This window comes from Lissotriton helveticus, chromosome 2_1, assembly GCF_964261635.1.
Source record: "Lissotriton helveticus chromosome 2_1, aLisHel1.1, whole genome shotgun sequence".
Classification (NCBI taxonomy): domain Eukaryota; kingdom Metazoa; phylum Chordata; class Amphibia; order Caudata; family Salamandridae; genus Lissotriton; species Lissotriton helveticus.
In genome coordinates, this window is record NC_136059.1 from 627,617,454 (window position 1) to 627,630,435 (window position 12,982).

Consider the following 12,982-nt stretch of genomic DNA (forward strand, 5'->3'; position numbering starts at 1 on the left):
AGAAAATGATCAATGAACAATGTATTCATTCATTGTCACATAGATGTATTACGTATGTGGCAACGTTTAAAAAATGTGAAATGTTATATGCCTTCGCGTATGACTTGTGAATATAAATGTGTTCGAATGCTCATTACGTTTTATAATTTAAATCAAAACAGTGTTTGTTAAGAAGGAAATTGCTTTCTTGTCAGGCAAAAATGGAAAAAGAATGCAAACAGACCATGAAAGATTTGGTGATATAAGAAATAAAAATGACATGTATGCGAGAGCGCAAACATTACTCTGTGCACATTACTGCTTGTTTATAAACAGTCAGGCCCATGGTGCACAGAAAATGGGGTATTATTATTATTATTTTCACTGTAATGCAAGTTAAGCAAGCACTGATGTGCCCAGAAACCTATCGCATTGCCTTGCAGAGCAGAAAGCACAAATGAGTGCGGGTGCTCATGCCCGCTGTGGTATCAATTCATAAAAGATTGCTTGCGTGTCATCTTAATAATGCACATTGTTATTACACCATGAATATTATTTATAAACCGCAGTTCATGCACTCTTTTGTACGGTTTGAAAGAGATTACAATGATATTACAACACAATTTCGATTACTGTTCAAGGAAGCAGAGCGACCACAGCACAAGCAGCAGGCGGACAGTGATGAAACTTCTGTGACTGGCAAGAAAATGACCTCTGTCAGTCAGTAGATCCCTGCCAGGTGGTAAACATGGAACCAAAAGGGTGAAATCTGTGTGGGTTCCTTCTGCAGTCTCAGCAGTCAGCATGTGTCTCCCAACAAGGCGGGGGAGAAGCGAGGGTGGGCATGTCCAAAAGAAGTGGGGGGGGCACAAAAATGGCAAGAAGGACCACTATGAATAGGACAAGCAACAGACTGACAGAGGGTCACACGGAACTCTGGAATGAAAAGGGTAAAGGCTACCGGATGAGTGAGGGAGACGACTTAGCAGGTAATTTTTACCTGGAACTTTGTACACTTGGCCACAACAAAGGGCAAGTGTGAGGCAATCCAGGACACTGGTGCCATGCAGAGAAGAAGTGGGAAGGTGTTGTCAAAGAATGAGACTGCAGGGGGATGGCTAGGACCGGTTATCTAGTTGCAGCCCAAGTTGAATGAACTCTGCAATAGAAATCGAGCAGGCGAGAGAGCACCCTGGGTTCTGGTCCACGATCTGGGTGAGATGGGGAAGATTGCCTGACGGTCTGGGAACAAAGGTGGTTGGAGCAGGGTGGTGGACCCACATCTCAAGAATGTCAGTGTTGCTTTCTAAAGATTGCGGGGACGCAAGTATGAGGAAGTAATGTAAGAAAAGATTTTGAAGATCTAAAACGTAATGTTGCCTTTAAATCCATGGTAGTGATAGTGCACAAGACAGGCCTTACACCTAGAGAAGGAGTCTGCAAGTCTGTAGTACGTAAGAGGACCATGGGAAAGCAGAGATGTTGAGTGGTGAGGGATGTGGGTGGGATAGATGAAGTTGAGGAGGTGCCCATTATCAGCAGGGTTTGGAAGATGGGGTAATGGTCAGTCCAAGAGACAAGAACAATGGATGGCATATACCAATATTTTGGCAATTATGTTTGTACACAGAAGAGTTGGTGCTAAGACACCGGGGAAAGGAAGGCGTTTGCATAGCATTGAAGATGAGTAGTAGGTCGGTAACATCTGGAGATCTGCAAACTCCAGCTCACGAGAGGCTTGAATGAGGTAATGCGAGACAACCAACAGCTGTCTATGGGGCAGTCCGCAGTGAGAGATGTGGCCATGAACAAGCACCACAGAAGGCCTGAGAGTCAGAGTCAGAACAGGAAGGAATCTTAAAGTGAGCATATGGATGTGTAGTGGGATGTATGGTGAGGAAGATCGACCATGAAAGATTGGATGAGAGGTGTGAGGGGGATAATGTGTGGGGTGAGTCATAGGAGTTAGAGGCATGGTTCTGAGCTGTTTTAATGGACTTGGGGGGACTGCTGGGATAGGTTCTTGGGAGATTAGGGGCCTGACCACGGTTTCAGAGGCTGCTATGCCTCAACTGAGTGATTCAGGGCAGGAATGAGGTGTTCATCCGGGACAGACAAGCACAGGGAAGAGTATGTTGGAGCAGGACCTGAGACAGAGGTGATAGTGGAAGCTAAAGGAATCCAGAAAGATACAGCAGATCCGCTGGGTAAAGGGGAGAACTGATGCCGGAGGAGAGTTCTTCCTTAATAAGGTTACACCTTTACACACGGGCAGCCACGGTCCATGCAGGTAACAGCGGGTGGGCCGGTGGGGCGGATTCCGACAGACGACAACGAGGGAACATTAAATAAATAAATAATTTTTCCTCGTTATCATGCGTTGGAATCCCCCACAACCCGACCCCTCCACTGTTACTGAACGGACCGCGGCTGCACACGGGGCACTGAACATTTCGGGGCTCTCTTACATAGAGAACATAACTGAAAAAACCTCTAAAGCTATAGAGAGAGAACATGCCAGAATCCGCAAGGCAGCGGCTAACATGGATAGATGATCACCTGCGTTCATGATGTATGCCAGTAAATTTTTTCAGAATTCCCATAATGCACTTTAGTTCTTATACAATATTTCGAAGTAATTCGAACAGTTAGTGTCAGCTTTGAGGTGAAAGCACGGCTGGGCTATGACGAAGACATTAGGTTGAGGAGCAGCCTGAGCCCGAAGATAAGATGGGAATGAGACAATGACTTCTGGATGTAGTTCATGACCCCAACACAGCCCATTTCTTCACTGCGTATGGCAAGAGGATTGTTACTGCCCTTTAGGCTTTTTTCCAGTCTATACCAGCCCAAGCTGGGTGGTGTGCAGTGAAATACGGTCCAGCAAGTGATGCACTGGAATTTCAATACAAAGGAATGTTCATCATGCCCCCTGCAAGTGCCAGCATGATTGTTCTAAATGTACAGTGCACCTAACCAGTCATTCAGTGTTTTGGAGGGTGAGGGGCAGATGGTGATATCAGAGGTAGAAGTGAAGGAAGGGGAATACTGGAAAAAACCAAAATGTCAGTAATGGTGGAATAGAGTAGGTGTGGTAGTTGAGCTACCGAGACCTGGAGGCAGTCACGTTGTTAAAGGAAGGGTTCAGAAGGGTTTTGGATACCATATGTAAGCCCCAGGAAAGGCAGATGCGCACACAATTTGCAAAATTGCAAAGACTATATGGTTACAGTATAGGACAAATTGATGAAAGGAGTGAAAGGTGGATGTTTGTTGGACTATTTTGCTTTCCGCTACTGCAAAATGTCATCATATCGCCTCATGGTTAGTCCCAAAGAAGGTGGAAAGTATGTCCAGGCTTCTAAATAACTTATTAGAACTAGAGGGGCTTGGGGTCAGGGAAGGACTTTATTAACCAGATTGAAGGTTCAGTTACATATTTCAATAATGGCACAGCAGTACAATTGGTTTGAAAATTAGGATTGAGAGAAAATCCATGTTCTTTTGCTCATAATTATGTGAAACACCAGAGAAATTATGCTTAAAGCACTTTGGGGTATCCTGAATGAACAATGGACACGAGGACATCCTTTTTAAAAAAAAGTTATCGTTTCGTTGGTTTACCTTTACTTCCTATTCGTATACATATGTGGTGCCCTTGCCCATATCAGCGTGTGCCTCTCCCATAGTCCATTTGCAGTTTATTTCATGTACCCCTCCATTATTCCCATTCAATGATTATACTTTCTTTTATCGCTGGATATAACATGTTCACCTCCTCACATCTCAGCAGACCCCACAGCACAATCCCAGAGAAACCCCATTGGAGAAAACTCCGAGCAGCCGAGATCTCCAGTTGCATGCCTCTGGTCCCTTCCAGCCATGCCCCTCTCTTCAAATGTGGCTATCTCCCCATGCTTCTGAATCTTGGGTGACTTTGTGTGTCAAAGACAGCTTTATTCGATTATATAATGATAAAAAGCACAGATAATTAAATACATCTATTAGCAATTTCATCATATCATTTATAAAATCCACAGCTTAAAAATACACAGGAATAAGAACATTTAAGAATAATAAAATACACAGTAATGTGAAACAAGGAGAATAAATGCAATATATGGCAGCATAACTAGTCATATTCATTCACCAGATGATCATACTTGGTGAGAGTATTCCTTACTTTTATAGCACCACTTATAAAAATAGAAACAGAAAGACAGATATAGTCAGTCTCAAGGCTAAGTAAACACCTCTAGGGTTCCTTGTGCATTATAAAATTCCTCAATAATAGGAAAGGGTGTAAAACATTCTTCCTGATTTCACAATAAAAAACACAGAATCATGTAAAGCTCATTGAGGATTGTACTGACACTCAAACACAAGGGCATCTAGGAAGTTTATTAGACCATGTGTCTCTTTTTTGCGATTGCTACGAGACAATGTGCAATACCGAGTCGAAACCTAGAAAGATAAAATATTTTCTGAATATCTGTGACCATCACTACGTGGCCTGCAACCTACATTGTAAGGGCCCTTCCAAGTAGCTAAATACTGTAGTGTTCTGCCTTTCTTTGAGTTCCCTCTTGCCTGATCATTTATTGCTAAAAATGGCTTTTAGTTCTTTCTTGCCATATTGTAGAATGTTAGCTGGATTCTTAATTTGAAATTCTACATCAATTTCCTTAATTAACCTATTGACGTGCAGCAACCAAGGGATTTTATTACAGTGCCTGAGGGCAACGTAGTCATTGATTACATCTCTGGAAAATGTCTCGCCTGGTTCACTCCAAATGATATGCCAACCAGTAATCCCAGGTCAATTTTATCTCCCACATATATAACACCTAGTTCCCTATGTGTAATAAAGAGATGTACGTGGTACAGCAAGGAACCTGACCAATTTCTTTGCCTAATTTGCATAATATTATTCGAATCAATATGCAAATGGAATGGTGCACCCAAGACAATTGTAGTCTACATCTTTCAAATTGTATTCCAAATTATTTTATTCTTCCTGTAATTCAAATCATAATTTTCCAAATTGTTGTACAATGTGGATTGGTCAGGTCTTGTTAAGTGTTTGTACTATATGGTATAGTCAACGAGTGATTGTTGTGTTGTTTTATGTTTTTATGGTTTTTAATGTTAGACCATACATTAAAAAAATATGTTATATTAGAGTGCTCTTCTATCCTTTATTGAGTGATGTGCTATTCTTCTTATGTTTTTGTCTTTTCATATAATTTGATATTGTTTATGCTTTTAATGTGTGTTATATCCAACTTTGTTTTTATGTTATTTATGTGTTTTTTTACAGTTCTGATCAAGGTCAAAAATTATTTTGCACAAAACACGTTGGCTGGATGTTGCATTGTTCGGAAAATGATGATATGAATTTCAGGAAGAATACAATTATTTGGAATATAATTTGAAAGTTGTGGACTACAATTGTCTTCAAGCAAGCCGGGCCGAAGACGCCTGAAATGGCAGAAACCGGTCCCCGGAAGCTTGTTTCCTTCCCAGTGTAAGAATTGGCTTTTGTAGTCTGGTCTGCCCTGTTCCCATGATGCACTGGGCCAGGGACAGACTAATTTGCATACAGCCAGGTTCTGAAACTGGGATGGTGCAATGAGCTAAAAAACGGTGTTGGATCTAGCCCTGATCTCTTGACTGGGTGAGAGTACTCTGCTTAATTTAGAGACTCTGTCCATCACCACCCCTTGTTGTAAACAATTGTCTTGGGTGCACCATTCCATTTGCATACTTTCTCCGGCAATTCCCTCCAAATTTCCCCGACAGGCTGATCTATCCTGGCATTTTGTAAATAATGATCCTGTTCCAACGAGAATTCCTCCTGTTTCTCCTCATAGGAGACAAAGTGTTCCCCTGGATAAAGATCCCTCCTGCCAGTGGCTGATGGACATGGTATAAGTGATGCCCTTAAAGGGCTTCAGGGCCCACGTCTAGGTCCCTTGAGTATGGGAGCCACCTGAGGACCTTAGTCACTATTTGCTCCCAGATCCGGGGAGTACGGCACATTAGGAAGGTCAATTCCTCCATTAAACGTAAGCGCCTCATCAATAGTTCCAGTAACAGTGTATCTCCAAACATACCTTCGGGCAACTGCTCCTCGTTATTGTCTTATTCTGTTACCCATTTCGCTGTATATATGATATGTGCTGCAATCTGGAATTCCAGTACTCCCTCCTCCATCTAACATCCTCCCAACATTGTAGTCATACTGTTTCTCAGATATTCTCCACACCATCATGCTGAGGTATCTAAATTTGCCCATCTCTAAGTGCAGGCCAAGGTCAGAAGGCAATCAATAGGAATCCTTGCCAACTTCCTAAGGAGAACAGTGTATTCTTGTTTTTGTTAATCCCAAGTCCTGTCACCTTGCCAAATTCCTCCAGATGCACTAGTAGGTCAGGTATAGACTCCCTCATCTGTGATAAATAAAACAGGGAATCATCAGCGTAAATAGAGAGCACACTATGCTACAACAAGATTCCCCAATCTCCCAGAACCCGCTAGAGCATAATGGCCAGTGGCTCCAGTGCCAGCACAAATAATTGAGGCGAAAGTGGGCATCCCTGTCTAGTGCCATACTACACCTCAAAAACCTCGGACACCATCCTGACATTTCGGACACTGGTCCAGGGGTTCATATATATCAATTTGACACAGGAGCAACATTTACTCTAAATACTATCTTCTTTAACCCCTTGTGTGCTGTGGACGAGCTCAGCTCGTCATGAGGGACGGTTGAGCTGCCCTCATGACGAGCTGAGCTCGTCACTGCCATTGGAACGTTCACACGCGGGGATAATTTCCCCGCTGTGCTGAACGTTCTAAAAACGGGTGTGGTGTGACGAGCTCAGCTCGTCACGAGGGCAGCTCCGTTGTGCCTCATGATGAGCCGAGCTCATTAACAGCACAGCGGCGCCACACGTGGCCCCCTCCCCCCTGCACAGCGAGGGGAAACACCCTGCAGCAAAGGGGTTAACACCTCCACTAGGTAGGTCCATTCCAGTGTGTCAAAAGCTATGTCACTGTCCACGGATGCCAAGACCAGCTCCTTGTCCCAGTCCTCTCCTTCATGCAGTATATGAGTCAGGTGCTCAGATCAGGTATGAATCCACACTGGTTCTAATGTTCCAATAATGCCACCATCCTCTGCAGCACAATCACCTTATGCAGGACCTTAACATTGGAGGTAATCACGGTCACAGGTCTACAGGATGTGACAATTAGTGTATGTCCCCTTGGTTTGGGGATAATACATAGAAAGACCTCTCACATTGTAGGGGGGCAGCGCCCCTCATGCTCAGGACTCCACAAAGAACTCTAGTAGTTTCTCCGTTAGTGTGGACTTGAACAATTGGTAAAAGTCTATTGGGAAGCCATCACTGCCCCCATGGCCTCCCACAACTTCTCCTGGTTTATGTCCTCTTCCAACTATTCCTGGAAATCCTATGGTATTTGTGGGATCTCTACTTCAGCCAGAAAGATGTCTTTGGCCCCTGGAATAGCCAGATTGTCGCTTCGGTATACTTCACTCAAGTGTTCTATGAAGGTGCAGTCAATGGCCGACTTTGAAGTGACTCATGCCCAATCAGCCTGCTGCAGTATCATAGTCATTGTCAAAAGCCTTGTCAATGTCCACTGATGCCAAGACCAGCTCCTTGTCCCAGTCCTCTCCTTCATGCAGTATATGAGTCAGGTGCTCAGATCAGGTATGAATCCACACTGGTTCTAATGTTCCAATAATGCCACCACCCTCTGCAGCACAATCACCTTATGCAGGACCTTAACATTGGAGGTAATCACCGTCACAGGTCTTAAGATGCCAAGACCAGCTCCTTGTCCCAGTCCTCTCCTTCATGCAGTATATGAGTCAGGTGCTCAGATCAGGTATGAATCCACACTGGTTCTAATGTTCCAATAATGCCACCCCCTCTGCAGCACAATCACCTTATGCAGGACCTTAACATTGGAGGTAATCACCGTCACAGGTCTACAGGATGTGACAATTAGTGTATGTCCCCTTGGTTTGGGGATAATACATAGAAAGACCTCTCACATTGTAGGGGGGCAGCGCCTCTCATGCTCAGGACTCCCCAAAGAACTCTAGTAGTTTCTCCGTTAGTGTGGACTTGAACAATTGGTAAAAGTCTATTGGGAAGCCATCACTGCCCCCATGGCCTCCCACAACTCCTCCTGGGTTATGTCCTCTTCCAACTATTGCTGGAAATCCTATGGTATTTGTGGGATCTCTACTTCAGCCAGAAAGATGTCTTTGGCCCCTGGAATAGCCAGATTGTCGCTTCGGTATACCTCACTCAAGTGTTCTATGAAGGTGCAGTCAATGGCAGACTTTGAAGTGACTCATGCCCCATCAGCCTGCTGCAGTATCATAACAGGTACTGCCACTGATTCCCTATTTAGAATCCAGGCAAGTAGTCTGCTGGGCTTGTTTCTCTCCCTGTGTAGGTGCAGCCTGTAGTCCCACCCAGACATTCTGTTTACTCTGTACAAAATCTCAGTAGTTAAGCACCACTTTCAGTTCTGGCCATATCACTTTATCTCCTGTGTCCTTCTACTGCTGGTCTGCTAGCAGGGCTTTCTGTGTGTTAAAGTCTTTCTGCAGGTGTCTCTTGACTATGACACATTCCCCAATTCAAACCCTTGGGTCACTACTTTCATCACCTTATATTAATTCCACCGTGTGGTGGTAGATACCCAGTCAGTCCTCAAGCAGGCTGTTACTTGTTCACGGAGGTTCTCCTGACCCTTAATGTCCAGCAGGGCACCTGGAGGCAGCCTCCATGTAGAGCGGTCTCACCTTCTACGACCCCATTCAACGACCACCATCAGTAGAGTGTGGTCAGATAAATACCTTGCTAGGTACAGTGCACTTCAAACCCGGGTAAGTAAGCCTCCCATCACCAGCACTCAGTCCAACCTACTATAGGTGTGGTGCATCTCTGAGTGGCACAAGTATTCCGTGACCATACGTGCTCTCCCCACATCTGTGTTGCCTGTGTTGGCCATTACTTGGAGCAGTGTCCATGTTAGGATTCGTGTTATACTTTGGAGGGTGTCTATGACGTGCCCCACCTAGTACGCAGTTGAAATCTCCCACCCATAATATTGGGATATCGATGCAGATCCGGCATCTTAAAGAAAGAGTCCCTGTCATCTGTGTTAGGTGAATACAGGTTGAGGATACTGATCTCTTCCATCTAGGGTTCAATGCACGAGGATAATCCTACTCTACAAGTTTGCTTCTGGGTATGTAAGTTTGAATGGTACCCCGGAGGACAACCACATGGACACCTCTGTTGTAACTACCAAATGAGTGAACACATTTCTTTTAGGTTTCTTGGCTTCTGTGTTGATCAAGTGTCTCTCCTGGAAACAAGTACCACACCTCTGTAACCTCCCTTCTCTCCCTGGGTAATCACTTACAAACCTCATAACAAGGTGTCTGCACAACTCACCTGTCTCTCAACTTAGTGATTGATCTTAACTCCCACTAGAGTATTGGAACATGTTTATTGCTAAGTAGTATGCACGGAGTGAGGCCCCACCGCAGGCGCCTTAAAAAACAGAAATAGTCAAGGCGGCAGGCTTCACCAGTTGCCTTATACAGTCCCTGATCAAATCTCACTTTACCAAATTAGTTTAAATGATTGTTAACCACCCAATAATGCACAGCTCACAACCACAGCTGTGACCAACAATCCTTCTCCCACTTCTATGGTATTCTCTGGGTTCCAGGTGCCACAGATTCAAGAACTTCCATACACGATATCTCAGTCATGTCTGTCAAACATAGTCCCCTCTCTAAGCAGGACAGAGTTCACTCGGTGGGAGACTAGAGTCCTCCATGAGTCCTCTATTTGTTCCAGGAACTCATCCCTGGATCGATTCCCAGCAGTTGCAGTTCTCCATCGACCCCCAAACTATCCCCATACCAAAATATTGTGACCAAAATATTGATGTTAAAAATATTGTCATCCTATACTTATAGGTAGGAATACAAATTTTGAAACAAATAGTTGTATAAAACATAATTTTTTAAATATATCTAAGATAAAATACTAAATATTAAATATAGTAAATAGTAATATTATTTTTTCTAAATTAAAAAGATGTATTATATATCTTAACAAATATATAAAGTGATCTTAATTTAAACATTTTAAACACATATATTTATTGACGTATATATTTACATATATCTACTTAAAACAGTCATTAAACTGAGACTTTTAATTTATATTATAATTTTAAAATACAAACCATTCCAATTAACTAAAAAATGTAACAACTTAAAATACTTTTAATTTAGTAAAAATTGTCTGACACATAAATCTTACAAATTTAAAATATTATACTTTTAAATAGAAAAACATAATAAACAAAAATATAATATAAATTATTACAATCTAAAATAAATTATAAAATATAAAATATAATACATGTACTATTCCCACTACAATGTATATAAAACTATGGAAACTATTAACATAAATATCTGAAAAATTTACCAATCCCACTTCACGCAATGCAAAAATAATAAAACTGTTAATTTACAAATCTCTATCCAATACATGCAACAGTAGTAACAGAGTTGCATTGTGGATAGGTAATATTTACTATACCCATTCCATCAAGTACAACAGTATGGAAACAGTTGGAGTGCGAAGGGGTAAAATTTACTATTCCCACTCCGATCACTACAACAGTAGGGAAAGTGTTGGATTACAAAGGGGTAACATTTACTAATTTCCACCCCAATGAGTGTAACAATAGGGAAAGTGTTGGGATTGCGGAGGGGTAAAATTTACTATCACACTCCAGTCAGTACGACAGTAGAGAAAATGTTGGTTTGCTGAGAAGTTAAATTTACTACTCCCACTCAAATAAGTGGAACAGTTGGAAAAGTATTGAATAGCAGAGGGTTAAAATTTACTATTCCCACTCCAGTCCGTACAACAGTAGGGAAAGTGTTGGATAGCGGAGGGGTAAACTTTACTATTCCCATTCCAGTCAGTACACCAGTAGGGAAAGTGTTGGATTTCGGAGGGATTAGATTTACTTTTCCCACTCCAATAAGTGCAACAGAAGGAAAAGTATTGGATATCAGAAGGATTATATTTACTTTCCCCACTTCAGTCAGTACAACAGTAGGCAAAGTTTTGGATAGCGGAGGATTAACTTTTCTATTCCCACTGTAGTCAGCACAACAGTAGAGAAAATGTTGGATTGCTGAGAAGTTCTCACTCCAATATTGGGACAGGAGGGAAAGTATTGGATAGCAGAAGGATACAATTTACTATTCCCACTCCAGTCAGTACAACAGGTGACAAAGTGTTGTATCGCAGATGGTTAAACTTTTATATTCCCACTGCAGTCAGCAAACAGTAGGGAAAGTGTTGGATAACAGAGGGGTAAAAGGTACCATTCCAACTCAAATTAGTGCAACAGTAGGGAAAGTGTTGGGTAGCGCAGGGGTAAAATTTACTATTATCACCCCAGTGAGTACAACAGTAGGAAAAGTGAGGGATAGCGGAAGAGTTACATTTACTATTCCCATTCCAATAAGTGCAATAGTAGAAGTGTTAGATAGCGGAGGGGTAAAATTGACTATTCCCTCTCCAGTGAGTTCAACATTAAAAACAAGCAAAATATCTTCAACAAAATAAAATTATTTTAAAAGGAAATACAAAATCTAAATAAGTTGACCAAAATGCAAATATATATTTAACATTAAATAAAAACATTTCAATGTTAAATACATATCTCAAGTACCTACAAGTATTAATGTAATAAAATAAAAAAATATTTGTCATGCAAATAAATATTTTTATTAAGACATGATTTATTAACAAAAACATTATTTATTACATAAATTTAATTTAGTTACTTCCCACCCTATAACACCACAAAACTCACAACCTGCACCTAAAAATGTTACACTATTAATATAAATATTTATCAACAAACTAATTATCATTAATTAAATATTAATTATTAATTAACTATCATCAATGTACTTCCCACAATATACACCCACAAAACACACAATACAGTAATAACGTTTACAAAAATAATCTACACAATTAACATAATTAATTATTAAATTAATAAGTAATACTAATTTTAAAGATATGTATTAATTGCTTAAAATGTATTTACTTCCCACCCCACACCCCTACAAAACCCACAACCCATATTTTTTTTTTAAATACATTTAATTGAACAATTAACATAATTAATGATCAATTAAACAGCTATTGTTAATTCAAAACTTTGGCCATCATTACGATGGTGGGTGGATGCCATAGCTGACTGGAACTGCCTGACAATAGTTAGACAGTTCCGATCGCAGAATTTGGATGCGACTGTGCTGTGGGCGATCTTGAACATCCATTTTGCAATGGCAGCTTGGGCAACGGGCGGAAAAGGCCTGCAGCACAAGATGCCATTGTGAAATGGGTGTTTTTAAACACGCTTGCACTTAAAATGAATTTACTACCCACCCTTTACCCCTATAAACCCCACAACCTGCCCCCCAAAAAATAAACAATGAACAAAATTGATTATCAATTAATTCATTAATATTAATTAACAACTAATTATTAACTCATTAAAATTAAATTGCTTTCCACCCTTTACCCCTATAAATATAGTTTTTAACACAATTATTCTCATTGAATTGATATTACTTAAAAATTAATTATTAATTATTAAGTTTAAGTTACTTCCCACCCTTTACTGCTATAGCCCCACAACCCACACCTAAAAAAGAAACAAATTGTACAATTAACACAATTAATTAATATTAATGTACAACTAAATATTAATTATTTAGAAATTAATTACTTCCCACACTTTACCCCTATAAACCCTACAACCTATACATAAAATGTATAGGAAAAAAGCACAATTAAACACAATTAAATATCAATTAAATAAATAATATCAA

The 12,982-nt window shown here is 40.9% G+C and overlaps 1 protein-coding gene across 1 annotated transcript in view; it reads right to left on the minus strand.

Annotated features, from left to right (window-relative positions):
* EDIL3 (EGF like and discoidin domains 3) overlaps positions 1 to 12,982 on the minus strand; it is a 1,767,398-nt gene that overhangs the window by 447,877 nt on the left and 1,306,539 nt on the right. The window lies entirely within an intron of this gene.